Genomic DNA, 6,552 nt, shown 5'->3' with positions numbered 1-6,552 from the left:
GGTGACAGACTGAGACGCCATCTCAAAACAAAACAAAACAAAACAAAACAAAACCAAAAAAAAAAAAAATCTCCAGGGGCTGGGGGAAGGGAGGGAGTAATAGCAAATATTTAATTGGTATGGAGTTGCAGTTTAGGATGATGAGAAAGTTCTGGAGATGGATGGTGGTGACGGTTGCACAATATTGTAAATGTACTTAATGTCAATGAATTGTATACTTAAAAATGGTCAAAATAATAACTTTTATGATATATATAGTGATAATAAAATGTTTAAAAAAGACATTTACCACTTAACCATTTTAAAATGTACTACCTGTGGTTTTTAGTACATTCACAGAGTTGGGCAATCACCATTATAAAATCAATTTTAGAATATTTTCTTCACCCTACAAGAAACCCTGCACCCATTAAGGAGTCATTCTTCATCCCTCTCCCCCAGCCCCTGGCAACCATTCATCTGCCTTCTGTCTCTGTGGATTTGCCCATTCTGTACATTTCATATCAATAGAATCATACAACATGTGTCTGATTATGTGTCCTATCTTCTGTGTCTGGCATTTTCCATTTAGCCTAATGTTTTCAAGGTCCATCCATGTTTGAGCACAGATCAGTATTTCATTTCTTTTAATGGCTGAATAATATTCCATTGTATGACTGGACCACATTTTGTTTATCCATCCATTGCTTGATGGACATTTGGTTTGCTCCCACTTTGGCTATTATGAATGATGCTGCTCTGATCATTTGTGTACAAGTATTCCCGTGAACATGAGTTTTTATTTCTCTTGGGTATATATCTAGAAATGGAATTTGCTGGCTCACATAGTAACTATGTTTATCAAGATGCAACTTGCAGTAGAATCCAGCGCATCAACTCTGAGTCTCTGAGCTGTTGGAGGACATAGACAGCCTAGAAAACAGAAGGGCAAAGGCAATTGAAAGAATCTCCTTTTTAGCTCATAATTCCATTTTTCTCCCACCCCAAAGTGGGTCTGTTATTGAGTCACAAAATTGACAAGTTTGAGTTTGAGCTCCCCTCCTGAGATGTGAAATCAACCCAAGAGTAGGGTTTCAGTTGGCAGGGGTCAATTGGTACATCTGGAGTTGACTTTGTCTATTATCTTTCTAATCATCCCTTTAGCCTAGAAAGCCTTTGCCTTTAGACCTGTTGGGCCAAAATCTAAAATCAGTTTGTGAAAGTGCTATCTCGCAGCCTCCTGGTATGTGAGAATTTGTCCATACTTGATACACAAATAACTATTTTGCTATTGACTGTTCCTCAGTCTGATCTATTCAAGTGAATCTCTTTGAAGACATGCCACCTACAGATCATGGTATTTCAACAACATTTGAACTCTTTCCAAGTATAATCTGTAACAATTTCTTCATTTTCACAATATTTGCCCTTTGAAACAGGCCCTGAGCTTGTGTGTTTAAAGGGGGGAGTGGGATTTAGAGAATGTCAAGCAAGCGAAATGGTTTAGGTTGGTTCGTTCTGTTCTGTGCCCATGAATAGCGCTTGATTCATGGACCGCAAGTGGAATGTTGAACAGGACAGGCTCGTCATGGGGTACAGCAGAATTAGACTCAGCATACTCTCCAGACTTTCTCTCTCTGACCAGATGGGCAAGCCAAACCTCAAATAAGCACAAATCCTCTGATAACAGTTTATACTTCCAAACAGCCCACAGGAAATGGGACCCTTGATAAGAGAAGCAGCTTCACTTGTAAATTACAAGCATTCACTTACTAACATTTAAACTGACAATTATCACAGCTTCAAATGCTGGGCTCCATTGGAAAGCAAGTCAAGTTGTTCATCTGTTGGGTTGGTGGCTGATCCCTTCTGTGGTTTGCTTACAAGTGAAAACCCTGCTGCTAGTTGGAACCCATTCTGCTTGATTTGGACTTGACAAAAGTACCTGGTACAAACGAAAAGACCTTTTAGCAGGGAGAACAGGGTGGCAGGTGCGGCCCCCAGGGGGCCACTGAAAAGCCACAGCAGGGTAAGTCACACTGCCTGCAACGCTGCAATGGCACTGAGTCCATGTGAAGGCAGGAGGCCTGGTTTATGTTGCCACTGCCTTCCTGTGTGACCTCGGACAAGTTGTTCCCCGTTTCTGGGCCTCAGTCCCTTCCTCTTTAAACATGGGGGCTGAAGCAGATGACACTGAGGGAGGCCCCTGCTCTATTGTGCTGTGCTTGGAAAGCCTGTCATGTAGCTCTCAATGCAGATCTGATGAAGAACCTGCAAGGACATGGATTACATTTCATTTTCTTTTTCTTTTTTCTTTTCATTTTTCTTTCTTTTCTTTTTTTTTCTTTGAGACAGAGTCTCGCTCTGTTGCCCAGGCTTGAGTACAGTGGTGCTATCTCAGCTCACTGCAACCTCCGCCTCCTGGGTTCAAGTGATTCTCTTGCCTCAGCCTCTTGAGTAGCTGGAATTACAGGTGCCCGCCACCAAGCCCGGCTAATTTTGTTTTGTATTTTTAGCAGAGAAGGGGTTTCCCCATGTTCGTCAGCCTGGTCTCGAACTCCTGACCTCGTGATCCGCCCACCTCAGCCTCCCAAAGTGCTGGGATTACAGGTGTGAACCACCATGGCCGGCAGCATTTCATTTGCAAGAGATGAAGGGGTGTGTTGAGAAATGCACTTTAGAATTGTGTTGTCTGGAAAGGATAGGCTAGGCCCCAGTTCAGCAGCTAGACCCTGGCCTTGATCTATATAGAATCTTAGAAATTGTTTCAGTGTGTATGCTTTCCCCATTCATCCTGTTTCTAAAGACATGATGACTTCTTTTTTTGACAACTAAAAGCTCCTGGCATAAGCTCTCTCAGTCTCACTCTCTGAGCTCTGGATCACAGGGTGAGTGTAGAAACGTGGGCAGAAAAATCTGTGTATGATTCCTTTCATCCATAGGTGGGACGTGGCAGAGCCTCAAAGGTGTGTCTCCAATTTGGGCTAACGAAAGGACCTGCCAAACCTCTTTTTGCTTTTCTCTAGCAGTTTTGGAATCCAGACTTTCCATATTATCCTGGCTCAAACCTCATGCGGGAGGAGAGTCATGGGGCCTCTAGGTTGAAAACGACCTCAAAGGGAGACTAGGCTGGATATCTTGAAGAATGGGAACTCCCCTCCTACAGATGCAGCTCCTCCATCTTGAGGTTGTTCTGCCCCTTAGGAAGTTCCTGAATCCAGCCAGGCAGGCATGGTGGCTCATGCCTGTAATCCCAGCACTTTGGAAGGCCAAGGCGGGGAGGATCACTTGAGGCCAGCAGTTAGAGACCAGCCTGGGCAACATAGTAAGACTCAGCTCTAGAAAAATAAAATTTAAAAAAATTAGCTGGGTGGGGTGGCATGTATCTATCATTCTAGCTACTTGGGGGGCTAAGGCAGGAGGATTACTTGAGTCCAAAAGTTTGTGTCTACAGTGAGCTATGATCATACCACTACACTCCAGCCTGGGTGACAGGGTGAGACTCTGTCTCTTTTAAAACAAGAAAGTTCCAGAGTCCATCACCCTGTAGCTTTTCCCCTTTATCCTTATTCTCATAAGTTGAGGCCACAGAATACGGATCAAACCCCCCAGGAGCTCCCTCCAGGAGTCTCCCTCATCACTCCTTTCCTTTTTACCCCTTAAAGTCATCTATTTCTCCGGTCCAAACACTCACCAAGATTATTCATTGTATGAAAATTCCAGCTTCCATAGGTTAGGTGCAGTGGCTCACACCTGTAATCCTAGCACTTTGGGAGGCCGAGGCGGGCAGATCGCTAGAGGGCAGGAGTTCAAGACCAGCCTGGCCAACATGATGAAACCACATCTCTACTAAAAACACAAAAATTAACTGGGCGTGGTGGTGCACGCCTGTAGTCCCAGCTACTCGGGAGGCTGAGGCAGAAGAATCGCTTGAACCTGGGAGGCGGAGGTTGCAGTGAGCCGAGATCACACCACTGCAGTCCAGCCTGGGTGACAGAGTGAGACTCTATCTCAAAAAAAAAAAAGAAAAAAGAAAAAGAAAAAGAAAAGAAAAGACAAGAAAATTCTAACTTCCCTTTAACATCCTGATCACTGGTTCCTGAAGCAAATCCAGCCTGTTAATGTCTCTCAGAGAGGCCACTGGTACCCAGAACATGACATGCATCCAGGCACTGTGAGCTGACCAGGAGATAGTAGGATATCACCTCTGTCTGTCTGGAGCAGAATAAGCTCCTCAGAGGGTATAGGGATAAAAGATGTCCAGAACTTTCTGTTGTGATTCAGGAAGCATCTCTAACTCTCTTAGCCTGTTTTCTGTTGTTTATAACAGAATACCCCAAATTGGGTAATTTATAAGGAAAAGGAATTTATTTCTTACAGTTGTGGAGGCTGAAATGTCCAAGGTTGAGGGGCTGCATCTGGTCAGGGCCTTCTTGCTAGTGGGGATTCTGCAGAGTACTGAGGTGGCAAAGGACATCACATGTCGAGGGGGCTGAGCGTGCTCACTCAGGTCTCTCTTCCTTTTCTTATAAAGCCACCAGTTCCACTCCTGTAATAACCCATTAATCCATTAAACCATGAATGGATTAGTCCACTCATGAGGGCAGAGCCCTCATGACACAATCATCTCTTAAAGGCCCCACCTCTCAATGCTGCCACACTGGGGATTATATTTCAACATGAGTTTTGGAGAGTAAAAGTCCTGAAACCATAGTAATAACCCAGATGTCTCTTATTGTGCCTCCTTCTCTTCCCACCTACTTAGCCAACATAATAACAGTTCAAACAAAACAATAAGAAAGGCTATCGCTTGTTGAGAGCTTACTATGTGCCAGGCACTATTCTGTGCACTTTCCATGTGTATCAATGTGTTTCCTCTACACAAAAGCCTTAAGATGTAAGTGCCATTATTTTGCTCATTTTGTAGATCAGGACACTGAGGACCAGAGAGGCAAGGTGACTTGCCCAACTTTAAACAGCCTGGCTGGCTCCAGAGTCCATGCTCTCTACATCTATGGCTGGATGACACCTTCTATATACTGAATGAATGACTGTGTGCCTGTAGTCTGTCATTAGCAATAAGCAATACCAGGCCCCAATATTGGCTTCAGGAACCCCCTTCCCTATGCCTTGGGTCCACAAATGCAAGGTCCTGTAATACATAGAAGCAGAGGTCCTGCCCTGGCATCAGGAAAGCTAAAAGTCAGGGATACTCATCCTGGCTCTCTACTGGTCCTCTTGAATGGAGCCCCAGAACAATAAGCAGCCCTGTTGGGTTGGCTTGTTCTACCAGCCTTGACTTCAAGGCTAAGGCAGGGAGGAGGACGCAAAATCCCACCCTGTAAAGATCCTCTGGATGAAGGCAGAAGACCCCCTTCCCACTGACCTGGCCATTGTATAAAGGATCTGGGGAGCTTTGCCTATTTATAGATATGGTAGAGACCTGGCGAATAGCTCCTTAGACACATTCTGCCAGGGCTCCCAAGGACAACGCAGCTGTTGGGAGTTGGGGACTCCTTGAACCCTTTTTCTGAAGCAGAGTGAATGAGGAACCCATTCTCCCTTTTCTGACTGTAAGCCCCGTGGCACACATCTGTCTACCTGAGAGGCAGTTAAGAACAGGGGTATGTAAGCCAGGCTTCCTGGGTTCACATCCTGGTGCTGCCACTCACTGGCTGAGTGACCTTGAGCAAGTTACTTAACTGTGCCTCAGTTTCCCCAGCTGTAAAATAGATATTAAAATAGCACCTATCTGTCTTAGTCAGCTAAGGCTGCTATAATAAGATATCATAGATTGGGTTGCTTAAACAACAGCGATCTCACACAGTTTTGGAGGCCGGAAAGTCCTAGATCAGGGTGGTGGCAGATTCGGTTTCTGGTGAGAGGTCTCTTTCTGGCTTGCAGATGGCCACCTTCTTGCTGTATCCTGACATGTCAGCAAGAGAGAGAGAACACTAGTGTTTTTTATTCTTACAAGGGCACCAGTCCCATCATGGGAGCCCCGCCTTCATGAACTAATTTCCTCTCAGAGGCCCCACCTCCTGATACCATCACATTGGGAGTTAGGGGTTTTTTGTTTTGTTTTGTTTTTAGTTTTTTGGTTTTTTTGAGATGGAGTCTCACTCTGTTGCCCAGGTTGGAGTGCAGTGGTGCGATCTTGGCTCACTGCAACATCTGCCTCCCGGGTTCAAGTGATTCTCCTGCCTCAGCCTCCTGGGTAGCTGGGATTACAGGCTTGCGCCACCACGCCCAGTTAATTTTTGTATTTTTAGTAGAGACGGGGTTTCACCATGTTGGTCAGGCTGGTCTCAAACTCCTGACCTCGTGACCCGCCCGACTCAGCCTCCCAAAGTGCTCGGATTACAGATGTGAGCCACCACGCCTGGTGGGGGTTAGGGTTTCAACATAGGAATTTGGTGGGGGGACACAAGCATTCAGTCCATAACACTATCTCATAGGGTTTTATGAGAATTGAGGAGTTAATGCCTGTAAAATACTTGCTCAGTGTCTGGTACTGAGCTTTATTGAGATATAATTCACATATCATATAATTCATTCACATATATATATATA

At 44.9% G+C, this 6,552-nt stretch overlaps 1 long non-coding RNA gene across 1 annotated transcript; it reads right to left on the bottom strand.

The window, feature by feature from the left end:
- Positions 1-759: 759 nt before the first annotated feature.
- On the bottom strand, positions 760-4,439 carry LOC134760911 (uncharacterized). The gene is made up of 3 exons (XR_010139020.1): positions 4,358-4,439; positions 1,757-1,924; positions 760-912 (listed from the first exon to the last, which is right to left on the bottom strand). It is a non-coding gene; the product is annotated as an uncharacterized LOC134760911 (long non-coding RNA).
- Positions 4,440-6,552: the final 2,113 nt, after the last annotated feature.

The sequence above is a fragment of the Pongo abelii genome, chromosome X (assembly GCF_028885655.2).
Source record: "Pongo abelii isolate AG06213 chromosome X, NHGRI_mPonAbe1-v2.0_pri, whole genome shotgun sequence".
Lineage (NCBI taxonomy): Eukaryota > Metazoa > Chordata > Mammalia > Primates > Hominidae > Pongo > Pongo abelii.
Note: the sequence above shows the minus strand (reverse complement) of the source record. Positions and strands in the feature narration are given on the sequence as shown.